The sequence below is a fragment of the Mchenga conophoros genome, linkage group LG3 (genome assembly GCF_057382185.1).
Source record: "Mchenga conophoros isolate Kocher_MC1m ecotype Shallow Benthic linkage group LG3, M_conophoros_male_GT1.1, whole genome shotgun sequence".
In the NCBI taxonomy this organism is placed as follows: domain Eukaryota; kingdom Metazoa; phylum Chordata; class Actinopteri; order Cichliformes; family Cichlidae; genus Mchenga; species Mchenga conophoros.
In genome coordinates this window covers 2836312-2850063 of record NC_140528.1, presented here as the reverse complement: position 1 = coordinate 2850063, position 13752 = coordinate 2836312, and the positions used below count along the sequence as shown (strand labels likewise).

General features: G+C 43.1%; 1 protein-coding gene across 2 annotated transcripts in view; it reads right to left on the bottom strand.

Annotated features, from left to right (window-relative positions):
* The window catches only part of LOC146576990 (protein NLRC3-like), a 460027-nt gene that overhangs the window by 298455 nt on the left and 147820 nt on the right, over nucleotides 1–13752 (bottom strand). Inside the window, exon 1 of one of the 2 annotated variants that reach the window (XM_085268120.1) lies at nucleotides 47–493. The exons of the other annotated variant lie outside the window; for it this stretch is intronic. The gene's annotated coding sequence lies outside the window, so the exon portion shown is untranslated. Of the gene's footprint in view, nucleotides 1–46; nucleotides 494–13752 lie in introns of those variants that run through there. 2 annotated transcript variants of the gene reach the window in all.

Here is a 13752-nt window from a genome sequence, read left to right as displayed (position 1 = left end):
ACACAGCTGATGTTAGCCAGGAAACATTACACACTGCTAACGTTACCTTCACACGGAGCTCCACACGGAGACGATCAGCGTCAGGCACAAACACCAAGTTCAGAAAAGAGGAACTTTGAGCAGGAAGGAAAGAGTCAGAGCGGCGTTTGAGGACACGTTTACAACCACGAACATCAGAATCTGTCTGTGCTGCATTCAAGTGCAAGTTGGAAACTCACTAATCTCTGTCATGTTGTCCAAAGATGATTTATTTCTGCTGGTTTTCTTGTTTGAAACACAAACATGTGTCAGCACTTTGTTGTTCTTCACCCTGCAGCATTTGAATATTTCAGGAGTAAACTGATCATAAATTCATGAAGTCATGAATGAAAGTGCAGACTGAGAGTGGATCACATGATGTTTGAGGTGTGTCATGTGACATGTTCAGTATTGTCACACATGTCTAGATTGTCCCTGATATCATAACTGCTCAAACACTGATGATTATATTTGAAGAATTATTCCTGATGGCAGCAAAGTTTGAATGGAGCTCTCTGTCTGTGCTGATTTGTCGCCCTCTGGAGGTCAAAGCACAAACTGCATGATGTCACTGTAACCACCACAGTGACAGGAAGTGTTTTTATGACTGAAACACTGAACGGCTGCTGTCTTATCATACATGAAGCGAGCAGCGTTCATACAACAGAGGGCAGGGCGCATGCTTGTGACATCACGAAACATGAAGTTGTCTTAAAGAGACACCACACTATTGCGACTGTTACACATGGAAACTTATAAGCATAACTTCTCTCCAACAAACGTGGAACAACAGGAAGATCCTTTATAAACACAAGTCATTTCTTCTTCTTTATATGGAGGAATTAACTGGAAACAAACTTGAAGGACAATTTAAAGGAGTTTCTTACAAAATACTACAGAACTTTAAAATTTAGAGACGAAGCCAAGAAGACACTGCAGAGGTTTCAGCCTGATGTGAACTGTTCTGCTTCTTTCTGTGAGTTACGCACTGAAACAATTTATCATCTATTTGATCAGGATATAAACAGCAGAATCAGAGTTATTTCTAACAGCAGTCTGTTTCATTATTGATCCAACAGCACAGATTTATCACTGATCTCTTAAACCTGATCACTTAACTCTTTCACACACAGTGGTCACTACAGTTACAGCTATTCAAAGGCTTGTATTTGTGTCAGTGTTGATGGTATACTTGCACATAAACCACTACATTCGACACTGATGTGTCCCTCCATACCCTGTCAAAACCTGTTGTCCACCTAACTGGACATGTAAAAAACACTCTTTGAAAAGTACACGTTTAAATGAAGTTCAAAAATCTTTTTTCATGCCTAAAGATGAATAAAAACACTTAAGAACAAAATCCTGATTGAGGTTGTCATAATTCATGCGTGAAAGGGTCAAAACTAGAAAATAGACGGGACAGACGGGACTGAGGGATAGGTAAGGGAGAAAGAAAGATGAAGGAAAAGAAAAACAGAAGGGAAGAGGGACAGAGAGAAAGGAAACTTAAAAAGAGAAGAAGAAGAGAAAACAAGCAAAACTAACAGAGCAACATACTAAACACAACACCATCACGTTAATCTAGCTAAGTGTAAACAGCAGTAAATACTAAATATTGAATGCTGTTGTGTAGCAAGCAGGACCGACAGCGCACAATGTGCTTGGGAGTAGCACCAATAGAGGTGTAGTTTATGTCTATGAACAGTGAACACCCGTGTGCACACCCGTGTGGATCAGCGCGCTTGTATTCAAAAGGTTTCCCCATGTAATGGTCTGCTAGAGGATGTAGAGAGCCATAGCCCCGCCCCCAGGGCATGAAGCAGGCATGGAGGAGATCCAGCCTCCATGCCTGCTTCTGTCTGTCCCGTCTGTAACAACTGAAAATAAAATAAATAATAACAACAAAGGTCAATCAAATGGACCAATAAAGCAAGGCCGTGATGATCTATTTGGCAAAGTAAATCCATTGGGTCTCCTTGTTGGTCTTCAGACAACAATTCTGACGGCTAAAGAACCAAATGGGAGGCAAAAAAACAAACAAAAAAACAAAAAACTAGAAAATAAACGATCACGTTTTGAGTTGAAAACAGTGACAACAGATACAAAATCACATAGTTCATAATAAAAATGACTGCTGTGAATCTTCTAAATCCAGTGGATGATGTTCAGGTTGTGTTTGTGCTGATTACAGAACCACGTGATGACTGCAGTGAAGAAGAGCAGCATATACTGTCACAGAGTCCCGATAGCAACATGACTCTGGACCAGATCTGTAGACCAGGTCTGGACTGGAGTCCACCTGTGCAGTGGAACCGATCAGGATGGGATCTGTTTGTTGTTGTCACCTCTGAAGAGCTTTGACGTTCAGTTTTAGACAGTTAAAATCATTATTTGCGCCTAAGAAAGATCCAGTGTTTCTGGTCTAAATGTGTCATATAAATGCATAAACCACAGGATTTACCACTAAGAGCTCCTGTCTGGCCAGAATGCCGTTAGCCCCCTGTGTGGATGTTATAGCGTGGACAGGGTGAAGGCCAGATCAGTGAAAGATAGAAGAAAGCAGAGGAATAGAAGAAAGAAAAGGGACAGAAAAGAAGGGTGGTGGGGAAAAGTCGAGGGTGAAGCAGATGTACACAATGGGTCTCCACCTGCTGCCACAGATGGAGCTCCCACAGCCAGGGGAAGGAGTACAAGCGGTCCAGTGCAGCGGCCAGCCAACCACTGCAGAGGCCGGCCACTTCAGAGAAAGCCAAAGACGGGACCCTGGACCCCAAGAACCACCCGACACCTGGGGGAACCCCGACCGCGCAACTAAGAGGAACAAGCCATCCCCGGAAAACAACCCTCATAGGAGCAGGCCAGCAAGTCTCACACCAGTTGTGACATCACATCCTGTGTCATGCGACACAGTCGTTGTGGTGCGTTGGTCAGTATTGCTTAATTTTTGTAACTTGATCCATTGTGCCGTGGTCGTTGCAATCATGCTCATTTTCCCACCATTTTAATGATGATCCTGCACCAAGCTCAGAGACACACGAATACACAGAGTGAGATGTTGAAGCAGTTTGAAAATGTGAATTTGTGGAGAGAACTTTGCAAAAAACACCCTCAACAAAGTCGTGGCTTCCAGTTCTGGCTTCTCCTTATCAGCTCGTGTAGTGTGATCTTGTCTGAATGGTCTAATTTAGGAGAATAGTGCAGCGCCTTCTCCCGCCTTAACGACAGTTAGAAACGACTGCATCTGTGTGCTGACGAGATGAGTTAAATGACCATTGTGGCGGGTATGATGGTGCCAGGGGTGGTTCCAGGGGTGGCGCCACAGGGGCACTGATCCCAGCTGAAATTTGATTGGCCCCCTGAATCAATTTCACACGTTGTTGTGCAAATGGAATAGACCACAGGTGGAAACTATAGGCAATTAGCAAGACATCCCCAATAAAGGAGGGGTTCTGCAGGTGGTGACCACAGACCACTTTTAATAATAATAATGGATTGCATTTATATAGCGCTTTTCAAGAACCTCAAAGCGCTGTACAATTCCACTATTCATTCACTCTCACATTCTTACACTGGTGGAGGCAAGCTACAGTTGTAGCCACAGCTGTCCTGGGACAGACTGACAGAAGTGAGGCTGCCATATCGCGCCGTCGGCCCCTCTGGCCAACACCAGTAAGCGGTAGGTGAAGTGTCTTGCCCAAGGACACAACGATGAAACTGTCCAAGGTAGGGCTCGAACCAGCAACCTTCCGATTACAAGACGAACTGCCAACTCTTTTGCCACGATCGCCCACACTTTTCAGTACCTTTGCTTTTTGGTTTGGTCACTTTTGAATCCTGGCAGTGATTTCACTCTAGTGGTAGCATGAGACGGAGTCTACAACCCACACAAGTGGCTCAGGTAGTGCAGCTCATCCAGGATGGCACATCAAGCTATGGCAAAGTGGCTTGCTTTGTCTGTCAGCGTTGTGTCCAGAGCATGAAGGCGCTACAAGGAGACAGACAAGAACATCAGGAGACGTGGAGGAGGCTGTAGGAGGGCAATAACCCCGCAGCATGACCGCTACCTCTGCCTTTCTGCAAGGAGGAAAAAGAGGAGCACAGCCAGAGCCCTGCAAAATGACTTCCAGCAGGCCACAAATGTGTATGTGTATGCTCAAACTGTCAGAAACATACTCCGGACATCCACAGGTGGGAGTTGTGCTACAGCCCAACACCGTGCAGGATGTTTGGCATTTGCCAGAGAACACCAAGATTGGCAACTTCGCCACTGGGGCCCTGTGCTCTTCACAGTCTGGTGACCATTGCTGCCTACAACATCCTCCAGCATGACCGGTTTGGCAGTGGGACAGTAATGGTGTGGGGCGGCATTTTGAGGGGTTGCACAGCCCTCCATATGCTCGCCAAAGGTAGCCTGACTGCCATTAGTGGGTGGAGTGTGTCAGCAATTCCTGCAACACAAAGCCATTGATGCTATGGACTGGCCCGCCTGTTCCCCAGACCAGAATCCAATTGAGCACCTCTGCGACATCATGTACCGCTCCAACCAACATGCAACGTTGCACCACAGGCTGTTATCCTTTAGATCCTTTAGTCCAGGTGTGGGAGGAGATCCCTCAGGACACCATCCAGCACCTCTTCAGGACCAGGGCCTGGCATTGTAGGGAAGTCATACAGTCACATGGAGGCCACACACACTACTGAGCCTCATTTTGACTTGTTTTAAGGACATTATATCAAAGTTGGATCAGCCTGTAGTGTGTTTCCACTTAAGTTTTCAGAATCAGAATTGCGTTTATTGGCCAAGTATATGCGCACACATATAAGGAATTTGGTTCCGGTAGATGGTGTCTCTCAACCACAGCAATGAAAATCACAACTAAATGTAAATGACACAATACACACACACACACACATCCACATTTTTTGTTAGTTGAATGTTTTGACAAAAAATGTTATATTTATTATATATTTATTTATATTATTTTAATAATATTTAATAACATGAAATAATATTTAATGAGAATATTTCATTCATTTAGATCTGGGACGTCTTTTGTGTTTCCTTTATTTTTTTTGAGCAGTGTATGTTGTTTTTGTTTGTTTGTTTGTTTTTTCTCTTTCCAAAAGCACAGTCTATAACTGTGACATTGTTGCTCAATAAATTGCTAATTACATCACACTTGCATTAACATTAAAACGTCAAAATATTCATTATGCAATGGTGCTACATGCTGCAGGAGAAGCTGAATCTTTGAATTTTAGGGGTCAGTTAATGATGGAGGTGTTGCAGGACAGCGGTAGGAAAGAGGAACCGTGGATCTTATTTTTGTCTACTGGACATTTTTTGCACTTTCTTACCCGAAATATATTTACAACGTTATGTGTTTTCAGAGGGTTCTCTACACTCCAGTGCAAGTAAGTTCATATGTGTGTTTTGTTTTGTTTTTTTGCATAATATGCTTCCATTTCATCATTACAGACTTCCTAATGCTTGTTTTACTCAGCTATCATGACCATGGTATTAAATTCCTGCGTGTCACACAGAAACTGCCACAGGTGTTGCCTGGCAGTTATTACTATTACTATTAACTTTGTTTTAAAAAGTTATTAACATGTTATTAAATAGAAACAGGCAGTTTTGCATTTTGCATTCTACACAGAAACTACCAGCTTTAATCAGTGGTAATAACTTAGAAATGACCACATTATGGTCATTTCTAACTGGTTACCCTACTATTACCACCAGCCGTATTTCCCCATTTCTACCGCCAGTTTTGGGCCCTTATTATTCAATTACATACATGTCAGTGTAATATTACTCACCTGTAACCACCATCTACTATGGTATTACTTGGATATTAACGGTTAATACTTAAGTAATTGAGTAGTAATGACTTAGAAATTATCACATTTTTCTTTCCATTTTGATACTCTACTTTTACCCCTTAAACTAGGGCTGGGCGATATGGCCTAAAATTCATATCGCGATATAATTTGAAGCATGTGCGGTAACGATATATATCACGATATATTCTTTTCTTCTGTATAACGTATTTTCCACTTAAAGTCCTTTAATTTTCTCAAAAATCGAGACTGTGCCTTATGTATGAATTCTGGTTGTGCTTACTGACCTCGAACCGATTTTGGCTGCAGAAATCTGTTAAAAATGTTTTAGTACAACTTTGGTAAGCAGCAGTAGCTCCCCCGACGAGCCCTGATCACCAACAGGTGTGGCAGGAACTTCAGGTGTGGCCAGTCCTTCCGCAGGGCCACACCCATCAGGCCTGCAGGTGGCTGTGCTCCATCCTCCAGCCACACCCGCAGACATACACACCCACACCCTGCCTATACATACGAGTGGGACACAGACTAACACAGCATTGTGCAGAAAAACACACACATCACCAAATAATAATAATAATAATACAACAACAACAGTCAAAACTGCTCACGGACCCCGAGTCCTCCAGAGCTGGGTCCGTGACAGGTTTGGCCTGCCTTGGGTCTGAGTAAACAAATGCCAATGTTGCACAAACACACACACACACGCACACACAGCAAATCTGCATTTATTTGTCCCACAAGTGGAAAATCTGCATTGTGTTAAGGTTCAAAATTGAGGAAGGAGAGTACAAACAAGCAGGTCCAGAAGATCTTGGTCAAACAATGATTTTAATGAACACACGTGTGGGAAGACACTCTGTACGCAGACAGCAAGTGATCTCCGACTTAATCAAAGCATGAACAGATATTTTATACCATCAGGGTTTGATTTACTGACGCCCCTTCATGTCAATATCAAAACAACCATGACTTTTAACACAGAACATCATCTTCTATTTTCATGGCCGATTCCTCCGGTCAACCTTTCAGTTCCTCTTTCTTGCCGAGAAGACAAGGACGGTTCCTCTTTTACCGAGACACTTTCACCGTTACAATCCAGACATGACTAATCTCTCCTCTAAATAAATCTAACTCATGTGTGTGTGTCATGACCTCACATGCTCTCTGTGTCACCTCTTCACCTACTAACTGTCTGTGTCTCGTCCTCAAATGCTCTTTCTCAATTCACCTGTTGCACTTCTGACCTTTCACTAGACCAGAGGCTCACTGAGACTATGTGTATGTCTTCTACTAAATAAATGTTTTAACCAAGAACCTCTACTAAAACCTTAATATAAAATGACCTGATATAAGTGTTTTGTAAGCATGTACGCAGTTTTAACCTTCTATAGCTCCAAGTCACTTGCACAATAGATTGTCCGGACTTCGCGCCGAACAAAGCTTCCAACCCCCAATTAATTGACCGAGCTCCAACTCTTTAATAAGCACAGATATGCATTGTGTATAAAATAGTCATAACTGCACCTGAAATACAAGGTCAACATCATCATAAACATCTTAAGGCCATCTTAAAGCTATCTGTTACATTGTTAAAGCCTCGTCTTAGCCTGCTGCTCAAAATAACTTTCACTTCTGCAAACTCTCTGCAAGCCTGTTTCCTGTCAGCCTGTGACTTTTAGCCTTTCTGAAAGACACACACTGTTCAACCCCTGAATGCAATATCCATGCTGCAGATTATATTTATTATTTAACAATAGCAGTAAAATAATTTCCCTGCTCCACAATTGTCATTGGAAAAAAGTGAACAGTGCAAGACAAAAGCAGCTAAATAAAAACTGTACAAAGAGCACTGTATAGAAAGTGCACTATACAAACAATCTGGAAACATAAATATGTACATGTATTCAAAAATATTGGTGTGTGTATACACACACACACATACATACATATATATATATATACCTATCTATATATGTGTGTGTGTGTGTGTGTGTGTGTGTGTGTGTGTGTGTGTGTGTATATACACTCAACAAAAATATAAACACAACACCTTTGTTACTGCTCCCATTCCCCATGGGATGGACGTAGAGACCTAAAATTCATTCCAGATACACAATATAACCATCCCTCCCAAACAGTGGTCACAAATCAGTCCAAATGTGTGGTAGTGGGCACATCTGCCATATTGAGATAATCCATCCCACCTCACAGGTGTACCTCAGACTGCCCACAACAAAAGGCCAGCTCAAGATGACCTGATATCTTTCATGATGGACACATTTGACATGTTTCACATATTATAGACCAACAAGTTCTTCACAGCAGTTTAAATACAGGAGTCACTTTTGGGCCCAGCAGATAAAACAGAGCCAATATTTCCTTCTTTGTTTAAGTGACGTGTGTCACAGATGTGACCTAGTAAAGTGTAGCTGAACATTAGTAATGTTATTAACACTCTCAGCTGGTCCTTGTTCCAGACCTGAAGATCCTCTTCTTTCATTCAGCAGCAGCTTCAGGTCTCTGATGGTCCAGGGCTTGTTGTTGGGAAACAGCCCTGCTGGGATGATGGTGTCCTCACAGAAACAGTCAGTGATGCTGTTGATCTCCATCACAGAGCACGTCCCAGTCTGCAGTCTCAGTCCTGCAGGGCCTGGCTGGCTTCCTGACTCCACCCAGTCAACAACAGGAAGTGTTTGAAGTGCAGGAACAAACTGAGGCTGTGGTCAAACAGGAGTTTTTATCTCCTCGCTCTGACTCTCACTGCGGCCCCGCTGCTGTGTCAACATGTGTTTGTGCTAAACAATGATGGAAAGTGTTATAAATGACTTGTTGGCCTCTGATCTGTCACAAACAGCTGAAACGTGTCTCTCATGAGTCACATGAAGGTTTTTGACAGAAAGGACAAAAAGTAGCTGCAGTCAGTTTGTGTCATTTTTATATTTATTCATCTGGGAGAAAAATCTGAGGGACATTAAAATGTGTTTTCAACAGAGACAAGAACATGAATATAACAGAACAGGTAAATGAACATGTTTCAAGTAAACAGCTGGACTGATCAGGTCCAAACACAGAGTGATAAACTTGTCAAACAGCTGTCATATCTTTATATAGAAGCTCTTTATAAATGCTGCTCACTGCAGTCTGTTTACTAATAATGTCAAAGTGTTAGAAACACAGAAACATCAGAATGGTCTTTGTTCACAGAAACCTGTCTGGGATCCTTTGTTGTTCTTTTGATGCAGAGTTACATTATAAATATAAAGAGTTATTTCAGAGTCTCATCAGTTTTCCTGCATGTCTTTATTTAACACATCAGCAGGGCTGAAGCTCTCATGTTAAACACACACTGATCTATGGACACGTTCATGTGTTTCTAACAGAACCAGGCTGTTATCAGCCTGCACTAACATTATGTCACACACACTGAATGTAACAGTGACAGTTTACATCATCACACAATCAGCTGTGATTGTTTCACTGTCATCAAACGAGTCAACAGGAAGTAGAATCAATAGAAACCAATCATTTACTGACAGCATGTCTGATGGAAATAAGTGCAGATTATGTATGAAGTCTAACTGCACACAGTAACTGTGTTACAATAAGGACTTAACAGCGCCCTCTGCTGGAGTGTTTCAGTACTGCGTTAACTAGAATACACCACCTCCTCCTCACACCACCTGCTACAGCTCTACTCTTCTATGACTACAGTCATCCACAGCACTGATGTGAGGTCACATGGTTCATATGTAAGGAGCACAGCTGACCTCAGGTCAGTTTAATGACTGTGAGCAGCAGCTGTGTTATTGTCACTGTGACAGGGAGACACTCTCAGACACAGCGCTCATGTCAGCTTGTTCTCATGCAGGAGGATCAGGAGCTCCATGTTTGTCTTTCTGTTTGAATCATGATGTGTTTGTGCCATCAGAGTCTGTCATGAGTACTCAGGGTTTCACAGCAGCTCTTCTGGATGCTGACGAGGACTCCAACCTCATGTTTCACCTCTCTGAGCTTCTGATGTCTGTGAACACTCGTGTTTCTTCTCTGGGCTCATCTGGACAAAAACACCTTTCTGTGTTTGGCTGCAGCCTCATTCTGACTGACAGGAAGTGTGTTATCCATGAGCTGCACTTCTGTGAGGAAGTTTCCTGCTGTGTTTCCTGTCTGTGGACAAACACGAGTGTTCCAGCTGAGGACTTGCTTCCTTCCACCTGTCCATACAGGACATCACGCTGTCTGCAGCTCTGTAAATGCAGCTCCAGGTCCTTCCACGTGCTGCTCTGTATTTGTGCAGTTTGTAGTGTGTCCTGGGAAACGTAGCACACATGGTGTTCTTCTGCTGTTTCCTCCTTTCACTGAGTGTGAAACACTGACGCTGTGCTGTTGTTCACAGAGGGGAGCTGATTCTAGCTGCAGCTGGACTCTGTCATCTAACTGAATGTGTTGGTGCTGATCACGGGGCTCTGAGGGGGGAGCAGCAGGAGGACTCTGGATGCTGACGTCAGTGTATCTGTGGAAGCTCCCACAGCGTGTCTGTCATTCAATATTGTGCTGTATATTGTATCTATGCAAAGATGAACAGACTGTGTGTTCACTGGTCTCTGTGCTGCAGCTCTGATGTCATCATCACTCCCTCCTCCACCCTCAGCAGTCCCAGCATGCTGCTGTGGTGCACCCCACCCTCACTCTACACCTGAGCCACAGACCACACCCTCCACCTCAATATACACCACAGTTTTCTCTGCTGTGGAAATGAGATCAGGAGGAAATCATCATTATTATTATTTAATAAACGCTCACATTAATGTGGGCTTATTTGTTTCATATTAGAAACATTAGTTGAGTGTTTTTAGTATAAAATGGTCAAAGTCCCTCTTTTTGCTCCTCCCCTCACCTGTGGATGGGCGGTGCTGTTACCGTGGTGACAGCTTGGATGTGTTTCAGTCCTGCCTGGTTATCACTGCAGGAATCTTTCACATTTATTACAGGTAATAACTCTGATTTTTCTGTGTATTATGAACCAAATGTATCCTGACACACACAGAGATGGATGAGCAGAGGTTGTTTTTGCAGTTTATGTAGTTACTATGGACTTAATGCATACATATTATTAAAATTAGGGCTATAACAGTTGTATTGATGTATAGCAACTTGAAATGCTCCCACAAATGGCTCCACAGCATGTAAAAATATAACAAAAGCTCTGGCGGACTTGGTTCTGTGGTCAGTCTTAAAGGGTGAAGTTAAACTCTGTAATCTTCACTGTGTCACAGAGTTCAGTGAGTCCCGTTATTCACAGTATCAATCAGATCATCAGAGAACAGCTGATCAGCAATCAGTGGTGCCAACAGCGCCTCCTGTGGTGAGAGGATGCAATAATGCAATGTAGCATTTTTCCACTCAACACTTGCAGTCATGGAAACTGTCTGTTGGATCTGTGTGACGTTGCTTTCTTGGTTAGAGTTCCTCACAAATGTCCAGATGATTCTTCTAATGAGGCGTCGACCATGTTTGCAGCTCTTTGGAAGAAAACGTCGCCCTTTGCCATCCTTACTTTTCTTTGACTTCTTCAAATGCAGCTGAACTCCAGCTGGTATTTTCTTGGACTTTGCAGCTGTTTCTGGTCATCAGTTCATTCCTGCAAACCTCTGAAGCTGAACAACAATGATGCTGCATTGCTGGCTGATCCCAAAAGGTTGATTCTGTTCATCTGGACGTTTTCAGAAACGTTTGCTCACTGATCAGGTGACTTCTTCAGTCTCAGCTGACTGCAGCTTTACAAGCTTACAAACAGCACATTTGCACAATGACTGAAAGCAGCAGCACCTGATATATATGATACTAATATAATACATATACATATATAATCCATACTAATGATGAAGGAACTGAGCTCACAGTCCATTGTTCATTCAGTGAACTACTCAGTTTATTTTGGGCCTCAGAAATGCTCACTCTGTTTGTACATCACTGTCAGCAATAGACTCATTCTGCTGTGTGGACAGGAACACATGTGACATCACTTCCTGTTTGTTTGTGACTGAAGAGGAAGAAGTTTACAAGGAATCATTTAGAAGAGTTTCAAACATCAACTGATTGAATCCATGAATCTGAAAACGTGTTTGTGAGTGAAAGAGACAGACATGTACAGACTGAACTATCTGTTCAACAGTCAGAGTGTTTCTGTAACAGGAGACACTCTTTACACTCCACTCAGCACAGGGACACTGAGGAACCACGAGACAAGGAACCGAGTCTAAACCCAGGATAAAGAGTTTGAGTGAATGTGGTGTTGAAGGTGTGGAGGTGGATCAGAGTGTCAGAGGAGACTCTGTAGAAGGACAGAGTGCCAGCAGGACAGTCCACATACACTGCTGCTCTGTTAGAGACAGAGGAGGAGGAGGAGATGGATGTTTGTCTGTTATTGTGACAGACAGACTGAGGACCATCATCAGAGCAGTACAGACTCCAGGACTGATCATTGTATCCAAACCAACAGTCAGCACTGCCTCCTTTCCTTCTGATGCTTCTGTAACTCACTGATATACAAACGTTTCCTCTCCACTCGACCTCCCAGTAACAGCGACCAGTCAGACCATTTCTACACAGCAGCTGATAAAAACCATCAAATCTGTCTGGATGATCAGGATATGACTGAACCTCCTCCACATGTGTCACCTTCCTGTTGTTGTCAGACAGTTGGAGCTCTGTGTGCACTGTGTTTGTGTCGATTGTGAGTTGACAGGAATCTGATGGAGAGAACAAACACAATCCAGCTGCAGTTATTGATCCATCATCTGTTCATTGATTGACACTTTGATGATGACTCCTGACATGATGAAGATGGTTGAATGTGTGCTGCTTTGTTTTCATGAATCCCATTAAAAACACACTTACACTTCCTCAGACCTGGTCTCAACCATCGGACTCCAGCAGGCTCCACCCTGAAAGGAGGAGGGGGGTCAGAGCAGCACAGTCAGCATGCACACATGGACATTACATGGCTCTCACACACATACTGTTACACACTGATAAAGGAACAGTCCAACATTTTCACAAACACACTTCAATCCATACGTGGATCAAACTGCTGATGATTGGACTGATCCTAGATCAGTACATCACTGTACTGAATGAAATACAAACCGTGACCTTCATTATCTTTATATTCCTCTCCTGTTTAGGTGGAAAGGACACCTCCCTGCCTTTGCTGCCAGCTGGTTTTCTCCTCTTGGAAACACATTTACCATGGCTGACACTTTATTCGGTACACAGTGCCCACTGTCTCAGGTACAGTTCACCCGTGACCTAATAAAGTGGCGGTCATTTGTTATGAGCCATCTCCCTTCAGCTTTTTTAGCCGACCTGTTTACCTCCAACTTTGTATCAGCAGCAGCGAGCCACACACATCACATGAACTTGTGCATTAAAACAAGTTAGTGGATTATCCACCAATAAATGAGGAGATGTTGGACGTGTTAACAGATGACAGATTAGGCCTGGGTCTGTGGTACTGTTAGCAAACACAGAATATTAACCAGGAACAGCTCCTTCATTTCCATCATTTAAGCTGGCTGATACAAACCACACCTCATCTCCTAATGCACTGAGCTTTCCTCATCTCTGACTGTAACTGACTGCTGGGTCCATGGTGTTCCTCCCCCTGCTGAGAAGGTGCAAACAGCTGCCTTCTTTCAGTCACATACATCAGTCTGTCCACTGACAGTCTTTCCATGACTTTCCCTGGATGAGATGTTAGAGCTGTAGGCCTATAACCTGTGGTCTTAGTGGGGTCTTTCCCTGCTTTCACAGTTCTTTCCAGCTTCCTGATATATTCTATTATAGAAGAGCAGCAGAGCCTCCTCTAACTGCTTCATCATGATGTAA